The sequence below is a fragment of the Triticum aestivum genome, chromosome 3D, assembly GCF_018294505.1.
Source record: "Triticum aestivum cultivar Chinese Spring chromosome 3D, IWGSC CS RefSeq v2.1, whole genome shotgun sequence".
Lineage (NCBI taxonomy): Eukaryota > Viridiplantae > Streptophyta > Magnoliopsida > Poales > Poaceae > Triticum > Triticum aestivum.
This window is the reverse complement of record NC_057802.1, coordinates 598,775,805-598,794,057: the sequence shown is the minus strand read 5'-3', so window position 1 is coordinate 598,794,057 and position 18,253 is coordinate 598,775,805. Positions and strand designations below refer to the sequence as shown.

The following is an 18,253-nucleotide window of genomic DNA, read 5'->3' as shown; positions in this document are numbered from 1 at the left end:
TGTGTCTATGGGGTGCCCCCCTCCTCCGTATATAAAGGGGGGAGAAGGAGGGGCTAGCCAAGGGGAGAGGCGCGCCCAAGGGGGGGGGCAATCCTACTCCAAGTAGGTTTGCCCCCCCCCCTTCCTTGTTGGATTAGGAGAAGGGGGAAGGTGGAGGGAGAGAGGAAGGAAAGGGGGGGCGCCCCCCCTCCTCCTTGTCCTATTCAGACTAGAGGGGGAGGGGCCGTGCGGCCTTCCCTGGCCGCCCCTCCTCTTCTTCCTTAATGCCCATCTTGGCCCATTAAACCCCCCCGGGGGGGGGGGGGGGTTCCGGTAACCCCTGGTACTCCAGTAAAATCTCGATTTCACCCGGAACACTTTCGATATCCAAATATAGTCGTCCAATATATCAATCTTAACGTCTTGACCATTTCGAGACTCCTCGTCATGTCCGTGATCACATCCGGGACTCCGAACAACCTTCGGCACATCAAAACACAAAGCTCATAATTCCGATCGTCATCAAACTTTAAGCGTGCGGACCCTACGGGTTCGAGAACTATGTAGACATGACCGAGACATGTCTCCGGTCAATAACCAATAGCAGAACCTGGATGCTCATATTGGCTCCTACATATTCTACGAAGATCTTTATCGGTCAAACTGCATAACAACATACGTTGTTCCCTTTGTCATCGGTATGTTACTTGCCCGAGATTCGATCGTCGGTATTCCAATACCTAGTTCAATCTCGTTACCGGCAAGTCGAGTGGGCCCAGAGATACCTGTAGAGCACCTTTATAATCACCCAGTTACGTTGTGACGTTTGGTAGCACACAAAGTGTTCCTCCGGTAAACGTGAGTTGCATAATCTCATAGTCATAGGAACATGTATAAGTCATGAAGAAAGCAATAGCAGAATACTAAACGATCCAGTGCTAAGCTAACGGAATGGGTCATGTCAATCACATCATTCTCCTAATGATGTGATCCCGTTAATCGAATGACAACTCATGTCTATGGTCAGGAAACATAACCATCTTTGATCAACGAGCTAGTCCAGTAGAGGCATACTAGTGACACTCTGTTTGTCTATGTATTCACACAAGTATTATGTTTCCGGTTAATACAATTCTAGCATGAATAGTAAACATTTATCATGATATAAGGAAATAAATAATAACTTTATTATTGCCTCTAGGGCATATTTCCTTCACATTCAACATAGTTCAAACATCAAATTCAACATAGTTTCATACATGAACTTCAACTACTACTTATTCAAACTAGTAGATAAACTACTCCTCATTGTCAGAGCTGCGGAACTGCGCCCAGAACTCTTCCTTCTCCGGGTCGTCGCACCCCTCCTCCTCCGAGAAGTTTGCCCAGTCCTCCTTGGAAGAGGACTCGACGGGGATCACCGTCGAGGGACCGGCCTCGTCCTCCTTCTTCGCCCCTTCTTCTTCTGCTCCGCCTCACGCTTCCAGTAGTACTCCAGCTTGGCCTGGACGTACTCCGGATGCTCCCGAGCAATCCTCACCATCGCCTCCTCGTCGGTCTCGCCGGCACTGACGACAATCGATGGCTTCATCGTCGTCTTCTTCTTTGTCGGGATCTCCTTCATCTTGATGCCCTGCGGCACAAGCATCTCCGCTTCCGCCCGACTCTTGATCTCTGGGAAGTTGAGGTGGCCCCGAGGCCTCTCGGCACGCCACACCGCCACGTCGTAGGCACGCGCGGCCTCGTGGGCGGAGGGGTACGTGCCGATCCACCAACGCCTCCAGGCGTCGGAGAACTCCACTCCAAAGTTACCGGAGGGCTTCTGCCTCACGCCGAAGAAGCCCGACTTGCCCTTCGGCGTCTTCTTCGGCGCCATCGGAGAGCGGTGGAGCGGCGGCGGCGTGCGGCGGCGGCGGTGGTGGACGGAGCCGGGCGGGGCAGAGCTGCGGGGCGGCGGCGGCGTGCGGGGCGGTGGCGGACGGAGCCGGGGCGGGTCGGAGCTACGGCGGGCGGGCCGGGGCCGGGCGGAGCACCGGTGGACGGGGCGGAGCGGACGGGGCGGCTGCGCACGTGGCGGCGGCGTGCGCTGCGGCTGCGGTCGGATCCGCGGCGGGCGGGCGGCGGGGCGGCATGGAAACAGCGGCGGGGGCCGGGGCCGGGCCGGATCTGATGCGGGCAGCGTGCGGCGGGGTGTGGAGGCGGCGGGGCGGTGGCGAACGGGCGGGAGGTCGCGGGCGGGCGGGCGGGAAAGGAAAGGAACTGAAGGTTGGGCGTTAGCGGGCGGCGGCTGGTTTTGGAGCAGATGCACCTCGTGATGTAAATTTGCACCGCGAGGTGTTGTATTTTACATCACGAGGAGGACGCGGTCCAATTTTTTTAACATATGGACCGTCTGTTGGAGCTGCGTTTTTGGCCTCAAACGGCCCAAAAGTTAGTTACTTTTACATTTGGACCATCTATTGGAGATGCTCTTAAGCATATGTAATGAACTCTTTTCTCCATGTTGTTGGTACTGTAAACTCTTTTCTCCATGTTGTTCCTATTTTACCTTTTTAGTAGCGAGATGCAGTGGTACATACAAAGGTCTCAACTCAAATGGATAGTTGTAGTTCTCATTGCAGAGTGGTACTCCCTCTATAGTCTGTAGAGAAATATAAGAACGCTCTTATATTTCTTTACGGGGGAAGTATTTGTTTGCTTTACATTGTCGAACAAAGAACTGTTTGCTTTACAAGGTTTTAGGTTTCCTTTTAGGTGTTGTTGTCGAAATTATAGCTTAATCTGTTGATGGACCTTGTGTATTGAAGTATGATAGGGATCTATGGTATTTCTCCTCTGCAGGGACCAAGGGATATGTGAAATTGACACAGAAAAGAAAACTTCAGATGTGAATACCTCTGACAGGTATTAATGATCTCTTCCGTACATACATATATGGTTATTCCAGTCATGTTCTATATTTGTCTTTTAAAGTCAGTGCCCGTCAATACTTTCTTTCGGTAATCAAGTTTTCATCTGATAGATCTGATATATAGATGGAAACATAAGTTTTCATTCATAAATAGTAAGGATTTAGATTAATAGCGAACATCATACCTGTATAGAAACCAGAGGCTTGGTTTCCTTGTTGTGCAAAATATCCACTAAATTTTCGGTCATGTCATCTAGGGGGCCAACATATGGCATGTAACGATTTCAACCAATCTCCCTACGTGGGAAGAATAGTGGATATGACAATGGGTTGTAGCACCCCTAATATGCTCTAACATATAGGGGCCGGTCTCCCTTTTTTCCATGCACGACAACACTCATGTCAAAGTAATTTCGTGGGTCGCTCCATTCAACCCATATCTCTGCCACTTGAGAAGTCGTTCGGGCATTGTACCTTCGTTGATCCAAGTTGATATCCATGTTTAGTGAGATTTTGTACTCATGTAGATTCGGTACAGACCCATGGCTCTTGAAAGCTTGCGCGTAAGGGTTACACTCTAGTATTTGCAGAATCTTCCGTATGAGGTCAATATTAAGATCTGGAGACCTATTAGCCATGTGAACCAAGTCCTGATATGTATCATAAAATGTACACTTGAGGGTGCTAAATTGGAAATTACACAAGGACATACCTTGATAACAAAAGAGTGTAAATGATGACATCGAATTGCTTGTCCACACCAACACCCCTGTTACCGGCCGATGGAGGGTCACTTCCACCCATGACAACTATATGGTGGACACCCCCATGGACGGCGGCGACAGTGCCAACGGGATGGCAACCCCAGAAGGGATAATAAGCCTGGGGACGAACCTTCCAAGCACCAGAGACAACGCCAATGGTCCAAAGGACGATGGGGTAGGGAAAGCAACACGGGCACCGGAGGCGGCGACACCCCGGACAACACGGGTACCAGATAGCAGCCAGACGGCGGATTTTGTAGAGCGTGTACCCCTCAAAGGTGTGGCCATGTTCCATGTCACGGGCGAGCCGATCCTATCGCCAAAACCGCTGGAGGCCATATCAGGGGATCTCAGCAGACTGCACGACCATGTGATGTCGACTGAGATAAGCCTACTAGCCTTGAAGGATCCAGGATATCTGACATACGCGGTTCGTGTGCCTGAGGGGAAGTGCTACGTCGACACACGGCCCACGGAGGTGTTCTTCCTGCGGTTTGACCATATCTTTGAGATGTTTCTAACAAGGCGGCTCGATTTTACAACCGTCCACCTTTTTGCGCTACATATGAACTCTGTCGTGAAGAGAGAACAAGTCCCGCAAATCTGTGTGGCGGATCCATACTACATGCATGAGACCTTCCTGAGTCTCGGTGACTTTGAGGGTAAAACTGCTAGGGAGTACCTCGAAAACTTCATGATAAGAAATAAGGACCAGGAAATTGTCCTCCTGCCTTATCATCCAAAGTAAGTTAGTGCCGGACAACCCTTTGGTACATTTCAATCATTCTTCTCGCTCATATGGAGAGTAATTTGAGGTGTCTTTTCTCCACAGCAACGGGTGCGCCATCCTTATCGTTCTTTACCTGCGAGTCTCCCATGCCGTGTATTTTGACCCTACCGGAAACTATGAGAAAAAAGACTATACCCACGTAATTAATATTCTAGATGATGCTCGCCACGGCTTCAGCTTGAGGGGTGGCCACCTGCAGATTAGGAAACAAAGGAACCGCAAGCCGGGTTTCTCGCATAAAACTAACTTCTACTGCATCCATGTCCTGAAACCAAGCAGGAACGATGGATTCTACCTCCTCCATCTCATGATGGAGCTCAGAAGGGATCACCAACATCTTCGCATGACAAGCAGAAGTGATGATCATATCCGCAAGTGGGTAGAATACCAAGATGAAGCGGATTATAAACTTAGAGATGACTTCTTTCGCATCCAGAGGAACAATGCGACGGATCATCATGAAAGAAGTCGTCAGATAGAAGGGGATGTTCCACCACAACCCTATATCGCGAGCTGACGTCCGAACTCGCTTAGGCATGCAATGACAGGACCTCACGCCGTTCAAGAAGTTAGGGTGCATCCTTGGTGATATGGATGGATGGAACTTCTAGTGATTTACGATGCCGATGATGATGATATGTGTTTGTTGAACTTTTATAATTTATGTAGCGATGAAACTTTACGATGTCCATGGTCCCTGCCGAACTTGCGTAACACTACTTTGTTAGTTTGGGTACGATGACCTGCGTACCTCTAGTTAATTAGTTGGCGTACGATGAAACTGCATTCATTATTTATGTTTACTATATGTTGCATTTATTTGCATACCCTTTTTTCTGTTGCTCAAGTATATTTTGTTGCATATGATTGTACATTCTCTTTATGAAGATGCATCTCTAACGGTACCTAGATCCTTGATGGCGCATAAACATTGCTATGTCGTATACATAGGGAAGGTTCTGGGAGTGTACGACGAGTGGCCCGAGTGTCAGGCGCAAGTGGAGCGGGTCTCGGGCGCCAGCCATAAAGGCTTCAAAAGCAGACAAGAAGCATAAGCTAGTTACTTGAGGTTCACGCTAGCGTGAGAGAGGACTCATAACCGCCGCCTCATGTACTGCATAGTTCCGCTCTCACTCATAGCGCTAGCTCTTCTCTTCTGTATCATTCTTTAGATGGATGACGATGCATGTAGTTGCAAGTATTCGAGACTTGTATCGCTATTTCGAGATGATGACGAGAGACCACTTTGTGTTGGATGATGATTTGATGATGACATGATTTGACAAGACTATTTATATGTGTGTGCTATGATTACATTTGTATGTGTATGATATACTAGAGATTATTGTATAAAACCTGTATAAATACAAAAGAAATATGCAGGAAAAAATCAGAAACTAATAAAAATAACAGTAGCAGCAGCGTGCACTTAGTAGTAGCGTCGTTTAAAGTAAAGCGCTATAGATATTAGCAGCAGCGCGTTTTTGTGAAGCCCGCTACGGCTACCCATATATAGCAGTAGCGCGGGTCAACACGTGCTACTGCTAAATGTTAGCTGTAGCGTCGTATCAGTAGCGCGGGTGCCTGCGCTACTGCTGGGCTTTTCCCTAGTAGTGGGTCGCTCCTCCTTTGTGATCATTTTAAAGCAGGAGAAGCAAAGGAAGCGCGACCATCACCGACAGTTGATAAGAGTTGTTCATGGAGGAAGAGAAATCAACGTCTGAGGATGGCGGTCGATCTGTGCGAGTTTGTCCTATTATACATTGATAACGCACGATGGCTCGCCCAGCTCGACCATCACCGGACGTCAAAATACCCGTGAGAGAGTGTCCACTGTATATATAACCACCAGATAGTGCCCATCATATTTGACAGATGAGAGTTGTTCTTGGACGAAGGAAACCGATTCTTGTGTTATTTTTCATTGTGTGATGAAAGGTGTTAGCACCGATCGATTTTGCGGTTATGGCTTCCTCTGACGACGCAACTTCCTTTAGGGTCGATTCCGCGGTCGAGGAGAAGAGTGTTGATGACCTCTTGGCAGCACTCATTGAGAAGAACCCACAACTGATCCTAATTAAGTATTTTTGAGGATCCGAAAAAGAAGAATCTGCCAACTAATGAGAGCAAGGCCCCACCATGTAAGGAGAGAGACGACCCGGTGCCATTGAGTCCACCGACCATCATTCCAGACAACGCTTGGTCCTCCACTACGGTCACTGGTTTCACCGACTACACATCGGAGAAGTCCACCTAGATAGTTTGACGTTGATTTAGTGATTTAGTTATGTAGCTGCTGATATGGACTTGTATTGCCACTTGCGATGCTTTTGGGTGTATGGGTGATGAATGCTCTCGTGGATTATGTATAATGTGCTATTTTAACCTTGCATTACTTCTCTGCATCTTTTTCTCTTTCTTTGTAGATGAAGTTATATGCGGTATATAGAGGTAGGTGTCCAGGAGTCTATGATACATGAGCCGCATGCAACGACCAAGTGCTTTATTACCCAGGCGCCTCCCACGACTCGTTCAATAATATGGAGAAGGCGGAGTACCATTACAATCAGTATTTTCTTAAGCAGAAGAGAAAAATTGAAGTAGGCAATGGTGCAAGCCAGAAACCGCTTATTGAGTTTAGTGGATTGAAGAACTTCATAATTCTATTTCAGTACGTCATAATTGTGGTATCTCTTTTATCATGTGGCCGCTTGTAGACATGCATTGACCATTTTGTTGTTTACTGTGTAGCCACTTGTACTAACGAACTACTATGTGACTTCAAATGAAGTTTGTGTGAACTATTTATATAATGCATATGTGAGTTTGTTGTTAAACTCTCAGACTTGAAGAACTACTTTGTGTATTGTATATCTGTTTTCCCTGTAGCAATTCGACGAAGAAGAGGCAGAAGCAAAACTGCCAGAGAAAGTTTACTGATCGCCGCTCTCGGGAATCATAAGTTTGCCGAGAGTGGCTCTCGGCAAAGGCCTATGCGCTGGGAGCTGCTGGAGCTACTATGCCGAAGGGGCACTCGGTAAAGATACACGGAACCAGTCAGCCGTGAAATCACTTTATTTTGCTGAGTAGCACAGTTTGGCTCTCGGCAAACACTTTGCCGAGTGTCCGACGGATGGCTCTGAGCAAATTCCTGTTTGCCTAAGAGGTATATGCCGGGGGGCTTTGCCAAATAGAACTATCGGCAAAGGCTTTGCCGGTGGTTATTGGCCCTTTGCCAAGTGTCCGTGGCACCCGACGTACAATGCGATTCCAGTAGTGGTAGAAGCTAACCAAAGGGGTTAAATTGTGCAATAGTTTTTGAGAACCTTTTTACGTAGTGCAATTCTTGCATCTTTTCCTCCTCCTTGTCGTGAGCGTCCGAACAGCCATCCTCACAAAAATGGAGAACAACCAACCTCCCCCTTAGTATGCAAGCTCCCCTCTTTTCTTTCATCTCCTTTCTCGGTCTTCTTCCTCTTTCTTTGCCCTGTTCCCCAAAATCAAGAACCATAACCCTAAGAATTCAGAAACTCGTGGAGGAGGAAAGGGAAAGGAATACAGGGAGGGAGATCTTACCAGCGAGAAGACCGCCGGAGGTCGAGAGGGATGCCGGAGAAGGTCGTGGTTGCCGTCGAGTCGCCATCGCATGAGAGAGAAAGGGGGAGTGCTCCACGTACAAGAGAGGGAGTAGCCCTCGCATCTGAGTCGTCCCTCCAGCACCGTCGTCGTCGCGGCCGCTGCCGCGGCCTCCGCAATAATTAGAGGGGAGGGTGACCGGGGAGAGAGGAACGGTGTCGAGCCGAACCACTCGCAACTGATTAGAAAAAAAATTGGGCAGGATTAGAAAAGGTATTGGTACGGGGTAGTAAATACCTGCTGCCAGCCAACCGCACCCATCGACGTAAATTTACAGCATGGAACAAAAATTTATATCGGTCAAGATTTGCTTAAGCCAAACCGTGGCTCGGTTGATGGACTGGGGTGAAGAAACCAGTCGGCAAAACTGCATGCACACTGTATTTCTCAATCAACTTACTTATGCCAAGATAGACCAAAGCAGGGACTCTTAAAAGTAGATTCTTTTCAGGATAGATAAGAAGTACTCAACACATCACGTACTGATAACACACCACTATTGAGGTACTAGAATGATTATAATTCAGCACTATTGGAAAACAGACTGCAGCAAACATGAACTTGTTGCCCGATGGAGGCCATGAATCTCAACAACCACAAAGACGTCCCACCAGATGAAAGGTAGAAAACTTCTCAATGTTGTAGTCGGCCAGGGTGCGGTGGTCCTCCAGCTGCTTGCCATGAAAGATGAGGCGATGCTGTCTAGGGGGAATACCGTTCTTCTCGTAGATCTTCACCTTGACACTATCGACAGTGTCCGAGCTCCCAACTTTAAGGGAGATGATATTCCCTTCAGGCATCTTCACAAATATTTTCATCACAACAGTTGGATTGCACGGGAGGAGGATGAGGAGAAGAGTGGACCCTTTACCAATGTTGTGGTCAGCCAAGGTGAGCTTGCCGTCCACCAGCTGTTTGTTGGCAAAGATGAGGCACTGCTGGACCTTGGGAAAGCCCTCAATGTCTTCGATCTTAGCCTTCACGTTGTCAATGGTGTCTAGGCTGTCGACCTCGAGAGTGATGGTCCTGCCTTCTAGTGTCTCCGTCACGAAGATTTGCATCTTTTCTTGGAGGTCAAGCGTGGAATCATGCTGGATGCCATAATCCGCCAATGTACGGCTGTCTTCCAGCTTCACCCCGTCCAAGACGAGGTGGTACCGCTCCTGAATGTTTGCCTTGATGGTGTAAAGGGTATCTGACAAGTGGACCCCCTGAGACAGATTTTCCTGCCGGCGGGATTCTTGACAAAGATGTGCACTTTGGTTGGGCTAGCAAACCTAAAATCACCAATTGTTAGACAATATCTAGGCTGTAGAACAATAGACAAAAACATCAACAATTCCAGCAGGTAGTACAAGCAAGTACCTAAATAAAAAACAATACAAGCAAGAAGAGAAATCTACTCTGTAAATGCCTTGTTTATGCGAAACATGGTACGTATCGCACTAAGCCTAGCTTGAAAAGTTCAAGACTTGAGCAACCATAAAAATATACATGGTATCACTCAGTTCTGTATATTGAAGAGACTAGTTATAAGTACTCGTCAATTGATACTTCTACTCGCTTCACACACTTGTCATCTCTGGTTCTAATCCAATCGACCAATTATTGCTTGTTGCACCGAGAAATGTTTTTCATTGTGAATGGAAAAGATGAAACTACAGTTCAGTATAACAAAGTAATCTTCTGGCAAAAAAAAACCAACTAATAGACATAACCTTGTTCCGGTGGATATAACAAGCAATCACAATAAATGATTAAAAGGTTTGATTACAACTTGCATTGATTGCAAGGTTCAAGATTAAAAACAATTTATAAGCATTGACTAACACGAAAAATCAACAGTAATGATAACTCCCGAACGTTCGGGAGTTAAGCATGGCAACACGAACGGGTTTAGATGGCAAGTTTAGTTTGCGTGAGATTAGGGAAACATGGTAATTTTCTGACAAAAAACGAAAAAGGACGAAGTTGCCATCCCTTATGAACTAAAGTTGTCATCTAAAAACGTTCGGGACGAAATGCTCAAAATCCGAATGTTCGGGAGTTATTGGATTCCAAAATCAAAACTTCCATTACTGATTGGTATATCAATATTACTGATTAAAACTACATAGAGCAGTTACAAGTGTTGTTTGATATTTTCCTTTTTCAAAGAAATACGTAGCTACAACATAATGTTAAGGTGTTCGTAACGGAACTATTAGCACCTGAGGAGTACTTGAACACTGGAAACTCATATTTGACAGGGCAGATACGAGTCAATTTGATACGATTAGCCAGCTGAGGGAGTATGTGTTCCAGAATCAGATAATAGATTTTATCCAGTGAACAAAATGCTTCCCTAACAGGATATTGCACTGATCATAACAGCAACCGAGGGGCTGACTTGCACCTGAAGCTAGTATTAACTGCAGGAGACACACATAGAAAATAGAAAAACTGTCTAAAGAAAGAACTCTGATCACTTACTCGTCCATGTCAGCACCGTCAATCTGCGACGAATGGCTGCCACCATGGTCTTTGTTGTCCTCGCCTCTGTTGCTGCTCTCGCCAACTTCCTCCTCGGAATCTGCCAAGCCCATCAAACACACCCAAGCCACTCAACAACCCAACAAAGAAAAAAGAATGTGATGCGTACGCATCATGCACATTGCGAGCAGAAGGATTCGGCAAAAGTCACCATTCATGCTAGCTTCCTCGACATGGTCTTCCAGCTTGGGCACAGCGGGCGACAGGTGCAGGCGCTTCTTCGGGGGCATTCTGGCAGGCTGTCTGTCAAGGATTTGATTTTCATGTCAGTAAAAGATTCTGCACAGGCATCTCTGTGACAGTCCGTAACTGATATGCCAATTAAAAAGATTCTGCACAGGCATCTCTGTGACAGTCCGTAACTGATATGCCAATTAATTGCTAATGGAAGATTTGGTTTTCCTGTTATTCAACCAAGTCCCCTCAACAAAAGTTAAATAAAGTTCTCAATTAACTTACTAACACGTTCTAATGGAATAGAACAAACAGCGAGCAGGCAAATGCCAAATCAGCCAACAAGACTTGCCGTTATAAAGATAGCAAGCTAGAGGACCTTTGAGGGTTGCTACACCTACTCCCTACAAGGCATCGATCTTAATCGGAAAACAGAATGTGCATCCTTACTAACTAAAGTTAACAGCATGTAGATGCTTTAGTCCAGCTTTTATTTGGACAAAAACGATTGAACGGCAGTAGACTAGATGGAGGATAAAAGCATGAAAGGATTGCCACACATGATCGATCATACAGTTGTGCAGCAACCACAATAGCAACGTCGCAGAAGACGATCAATCATTACCAGGAACACTAGAGCAGCCATCACAGCAAACACTAGAGCAGGGGAGGGACTAGAGTATCAGGGCTCCCGAGAATACCGACTCGGAGGAGCTAGGTCTGGCGGGTAGGGTTTTGGCGTCGGTGCAAGAGCATCAGGGCTCACAAGAACACCGTCTTTTCCGCCATCGGACTCGGAGCTAGATCAGGAGGGTGGGTAGGTTTTTGCCGTCGGGTTGCTCGGGGAAGGAGGAGTATTCAAAATTTCACGGCGCAGACGAATAAGATGAAAGGGAGACGGAGCAGATTAGGGCTTACCGAGAGGAGGAAGATCGAGTCCGGTGTGCGGGCGGCGCTGCGGCGGCTGTGGCGGAGGAAGGAGAGCGGTCGAAGAGAGAGAGAGAGAGAGAGAGAGAGGGTTTTCTTTTTTTTATATAAAGAAAAAAAAGAAAGGAGAGGAGAGGTGTGCGAGGGAAGGAAGCCAACTGCAGAGACACTGACGACGCGTCCCCACGGTCCACGAACCCAGCTGACAGGCCGCAGCCCCACATGTAGACTGGACCTTTGTCCTCTGAAAGGGACATACTATCCGACAGAGTCTACACACATTATGAATGTGACTTAAACAAACACGCCAAATTTCATATGGATTGGATGGTTTTAATTTAAACCGGTCCAAAATCATGAAAAAGTTTAACATATTTCGTTAAACAAAAATGGGCATGACATTTTTTTAACAAAGCAAAAGTTTCTCGTCCACCTTGGATACGTGTCCGTGTTCCACGACCTATTCTTCCCCACGTCCTGCGAGGAAGAGTAAGACATGGGACACACGTGCCCACACCGTCTACTATCTCCATCTCTACCTCGCGGGAGTCTGCTGCCTGACTGTGGACATCGCCGATCCAGGTGAGATCCACGATCGGCGTGGACGGGGCCGTCCTCATGGTCGTTGCGGGCGGCGCGAACAACGTGGAACTGCTGACGTACGCAGCCATGTTCATGTCCGTATCCGCGTGTGCTGCCTCCGCGTCCGACTCCACCACGATCGCGTCGTAGTCAGCGCAATCCTCCGTGTTGAGGGCGCGGAGCTACCGCGCATGCCAATCGGGGCGAGTGTTGCATGCAGACTCAAAGAACAACAGCTACTAGTTGATGAAGTTCGGATCCTCCGCGACCAAGGTCACCATGGCCTCTTCGCTCGCTTGCCAGCCGTAGAATTGCCCCTCTGAAGACCGGTGATGCACGAGGAGGTCGAGGTTGTAGCATTCGTCCTCCTGCGCCATCCGGAATGCTGACACCAATATCGTCGACTGCTCCTCCGCAATGACAACATTGAAGTGCGTCTGCTCCATGGTGAAGCCAGCATGCACTAGCGCAGGCGTGGGCGACGGTTCTTGTTGGATGCAGCCTCTATCCGTCACACACGACAGGCAAACCAGCCGGCCGCAAGGCCAGCCAACTCGAGCTTCTACTCCATCAAGAGTCTCTGAACGTTGGCATGAGTGAATATGTTTATATGCTAACTGATTGTAAAGTAGTGATACGTACATTGGTAAGCAAATCAAACTACCGTTTTGCAAAGAATAACTATGACAATGTAGATGATTCACAGCTAACGCATACACAGTTCAACGACTATACTTTGATGTTGCATATTACATATAAATAGAAAGCATGGATCGTAGAAAATACACAAGGTTCAGATGATGATGACCTTCGTTAACATAGCTAACCTTTCTTGCTATCGCAAGACAAGCATCAACTATCCTACTACAAACAGTTTTACTGTATATTCGTTCTCCTCCTCTTCAACGGGATCCGCTTCTGTTGGTATCACTCCCCATTATAACAATGGAGGTACATACTCATCATCGACATCATATTTATAAAAGAAAATGCCACTCAAGTTGCTATCACGAATGAAATTGTGCAATGCCATGCAAGCAATGATGATATGCTTCCAAGTATGAGGTGAGAAACTTGGAACCCCTTTCAATATGCGCCGTTTCTGTTTGAGCACCCCAAACGCACGTTCAATCTCATACTTCCCTTGAGGTGGACAGTGACGATGAAGGCGGAATTCCGGTAGATGGTATGTACTCCCCTTGCAAAGAGCAAGATATCCCATTCGGTTTGGAACTTTGGATTTCGAGCGTCCACAAGATAGTATTTCCCTGAAAATGGACATCAAGTTAAGTTCCCACTTAAGAATATAATAAATGATGACATTTGTTATTATGTTATACCTTTGGGAGGCACATGAAATGAAGAGAAGGGTGCTAATGCGTGATTCAGGACCCTTATGTCATGTGCAGAGGGTAAAGATAACCTGAACAAATTGTTTGATCAAATAAGCAGATATATGATTGTATCAACACATGTGTAATGCAGGTCCCGGGCAAATCCTTAATATATGACATATATAAACCGGATTGGAATTTTTAAGTATCGGAACCAGAAGGAAAACATAGAATCTACACTATACATATGCGGTTTAATTAGGTTGGTCTTGTGCAAGATAGCTACGTAAATTTTTGCTTATGCACAATGTCAACCACAACAACAAAAAACACATCAAGCTTCTTATTGTGCAACAAGTACTAATGGGCGTGTATTCAAATATCCAATCTATGGCTCATAATCATCGAATCACAAAAAACCAGAAAAAGATAAGTACATGAACAGAGAAGTGGGATGGAATAGGAAGGATGCACGGGAGATGAGAGTTGTGAAGGAGGGATGGAGGGAGGAGAGAGGGGATGAGTGGAGTACCTTGCTGTGGACGGGGGTGATGACGGGTCGATGCATTGTATGGAGGACGGTGGCTCGAAGCAGTGGACAGAGGGGCGGCATTGAGGGTGGCTAGGCGGACGGGGAAAGGTAGCACGGCCACAGATGGCCGGCCGAAGGGGCGGCGCTGCAGGCGAGCTAACCCTAGCTCGTGGCGTATGTGTCCTGGTCTTCGTTTTTCTCACGGGAGTGCAAGTAGTGAGGGAACCCTTCGTGTTTTTTTCCTTACGGAGGGTGGTTGGATGTTCTCCTTTTTTGCTATGAAGCACCGATACGGCGACACCGATATGACGATATGGGTACGGCGATACGGGATACGGCAATTTCTAAAAACATCAATACGGCGATACGGCAAGTATATATAAATAATTAATAAAATGACATGTAATAAAAATAGAATGTGTGAGATAAGACCAAAACACATCTTCAGGCTAAATTTGTAAAACCACTAGTTTAGCTACACATAGGGATCCAAAGTTGCTTTGTTGTTCTATACAAGTATGCCCTGAGAGTGGGTTTGTTTCTAACGGGCAGCACAGTAATCATTGGAGTTCTCGATAGAGACATTGACATGCAACTTATCCAAGCACACGTCACTCGGGGCTCGGGGGAATCAGCCAAGCACACAGAAAGCAGTCAACCAAGCACACAGCAAGCAGCTCTTGCGACGGCGGCGGAGAAGACTCCAGTCGAGTCAGTTGAGGCGGCGGCGTGGCGAGTCAAGGTGATTCCAGGCGGCGAGCCACTCCAGGCAGCGGCGGCGGCACGCTCCTCAGTCCCCCGCTCGTGGGCATCTTATTGAGCTCGGGGCTGGCGACGTCCTTGCCATGTCCTGCCCGTATCCCGCCGCTCCACAGTGCGCATCGGGTTTATTTTCTTTCTTTTTAAATAAAAAACCGGGATACTCTTGGGATACGTGTATCAGAGCCGTATCCTGCATATCGGAGTATCGGCGGCGTGCGGTACGCCGATACACCAGTTCTGACCATATCGGTGCTTCGTAGCTTTTTTGTGAGGATAGCTGTTCGGTCGCTCACTACGAGGAGGAAAAGTCACAAGATTTGCACTATGTAAAAAGATTCTCAAAAACTATTGCGCAATTTTACCCATTTGGTTAGCTTCTTAACCAGGCACATCTTAAATCCTAGTAGTTCCGCTTGATAGATGGATAGGGCCAGTTTTCCACACTTCAACGAACAATACCTGAGCATATATTATATGCTAACGTACTAGAATGATACTCCATACTACTTTAGTGATAACGCACCACTACTGGAAAGAAAAGCTCCAGCAAAAATAAAACTGGTTGTTGAATGGCAGGCCATGTAGCTCAGCAACCACATTGGTGTTTCACCATATAAACGGTAGATTCTCTCGGAACATCGTAGTCCGCCAGGGTGCGGTCTTCTTGCAGACGCATGCCCTCAAAGATGATGACCTGCTGCATAGGGGGAGTGCCGTCCTGCTCATAGATCTTCACCTTGACATTCTCGATGGTATACGAGCTCTCAACCTCAAGGGTGAGGGTCTTCCCTTTCAGAGTCTTGACAAAGATGTGCATCATCCTACTTTCTCCTGGCCTACGCGGGCGGAGGACGAGGAGGAGGGTGGACTCCTTCCAGATGTTGTAGTCAGCCAAGGTGCGGTTGTCGTCCTCCAGTTGTTTGTTGGCGAAGATGAGGCACTGCTGGCCCTTGGGAAATCCCTCCATGTCCTGGATCTGGGACTTTCACGTTACCGATGGTGTCTAGGCTGTCGACCTCAAGGGTGATAGTCCTGCCTGCCCGCGTCTCCGTCACGTAGATTTGCATCTTTTCCTGGAGGTCAATCGTAGAGTCATGCTGGATGCCATAGTCGGCCAATGTACAGTTGTCTTCTAGCTGCACCCCATCGAAGAAGAGGCGGTACTGCTGCTGGAATCTTTGCCTTGACGGTGTACAGGGTGTCTGATGAGTGGACCTTGAGGCAGATTGTCCTGCCGGTGGGGGTCTTGACAAAGATACGCATTCCGGATGAGCTAGCAAACCAAACATCACCAATTGTTAGACAATATTTAGAATGTAGAACAGTACATAAAAAGCGTCAACAATTACAGGTAGTTGAAAGAGCCCATTATTTGAATAAAAGAACAGTACAGGCAAAAAGAGAAATGTACTGCATAAATACTTTGTTTGTACAGAACAAGGGTGCCACACTAAACCTAGCATACAAAGTTAAATCTTGAGCAATCATTAATAATATAGTCAGTTCTATACATTGTAGAGACTAGTTAGGTGCCGTGAGTTGCTAGGGAATAAAATGGAACATATGGTATTATCAATCAAGTGATACTTCTATTTGTTGAACGCACCTGTCAAGTGCAGCTTTTCACAGGGTAGCAACAAACATTGCCGTTTTTCTCTACTTTCCCTATTTGTCTCAGCATATATACTGACCAAACTGTATTATACCCTGAGCAAACTAAGTGGTACACAAAGGAGAATATTGCTGCTTTTTTTTTGCTAAATATAAATTTCTAGTTCATTTTATATCAATAGCACTATAACTTCTGTGACACATACATGACAGAAACTGTCTAAAAAAGAACAACGATCTATGTGTGAGCTTAACAATTTGAGTAGCAAGCAAAGATTCACTGAAACAGCTCTGAATTTCAGTACCGGGGAAAGATTCACAAATACAGCTGATGGAAGTTAAATCATACTATCATGTGGATAAGAGAAATGGGTGCACAAAAGTGAGAATGGGGAGTTACGGCACCTAAGCAGCTTAAGAGCTATCAGAGTTAATGGGGGTCCGGATAGCAACAGACACTTCCAATGCACTGTAGGAAACATGAAGAGGTTCCAAATCCAGACAAAGGCGGCCTGTTACGAAACTGATAACCCGACCAGAAGAGCTTACATGGGCTGGATGGTCGTGAATGATATTTGACATGAGAGCATGGCGTCTCCACGGAACCTTTTGACAATGCGGACATGGGTGCACTGCTGGCAGGCTGACCAGTGAGCTCACAGGGACGTGAGCCTAGCAACAATTGGTAATGGAGGTTTTTATTTCATGTTATTGAAGGCACGATATGGTTGTGGCATTCTTGGTTGAGGGGAGGGGTAGAATTAGTACCAACAGCATACAGGCGAATGCCAAATCAGTCAAGAAGACTCACTGCGTTACAGAAGCTAGCTAGCTAGCTAGCTAGAGCACCCTTCAGAGTGGCTACGCTACAAGGCATCGATCTTAATCGGAAAACAGAGAGATATTGCTCTTATTGGTTTTCATGTGACAGAAGGATTTGATTTCATGTTAGTAAAAGATTCTGCGCAGGCATCTCTGGGACAGTCAGTAATTGATATGCCAATTGATTGCTAATGGAAGATTTGGATTTCATGTTAGTCAACCAAGTCCCCTCTACAAAAGTAAACATAAAGTTCTCAATTAACTTACTAACACTTTCTACTGGAACAGCGGGCATGCAAATGCCAAATCAGCCACCAAGACTCGCCGTTACAAAGCTAGCAAGCTAGAGGACCCTTCAGAGTTGCTACCCTACAACTACAAGGCAATGATCTTAAACGAGAAACAGAATATGCAGCCTTACTAACTAAAACTAACAGCATGCAGATGCTTTAATCCAGCTTTTTAAAACGTCAACGCTTGCAGCAGGTAAAGGTCTTAGAAGCAACAAGAGAGATCTAGTCATATAAAGGCTGACCAACACATACAACGATTTCGGACTATTTTGCTGTTTATCTTGTTATCATTGTTTTATTGATGTATATAAACAAAACAAAATTTTATACAAATACGAAGTATCTAGCTTATTACATTCCGAGGAGGACATACATATAACAAGAAATGGGTCATGTGTATCTGATACGATATATACTCCATTGATCTCTAGATGAAGAGTTTCTTCCACTGGGAAGAAATGATGAACAATTATAATCCTGTGATCTAGCAGAAGATGGTGAGGTTAGTAACAAATTCCATGAGGTCCCTCAACCCTCGAATGGAATCCTAGCTACCTGACACCGACAGTAGGCTCTGTAGAGGGCTAGAATTCACCAAATCCAT

General features: G+C 46.4%; 1 pseudogene; it reads right to left on the bottom strand.

Moving 5' to 3' along the window:
• Positions 1-8,416: 8,416 nt before the first annotated feature.
• On the bottom strand, positions 8,417-16,186 carry LOC123080824 (polyubiquitin-like; annotated as a pseudogene).
• Between the last annotated feature and the right edge of the window lie 2,067 nt (positions 16,187-18,253).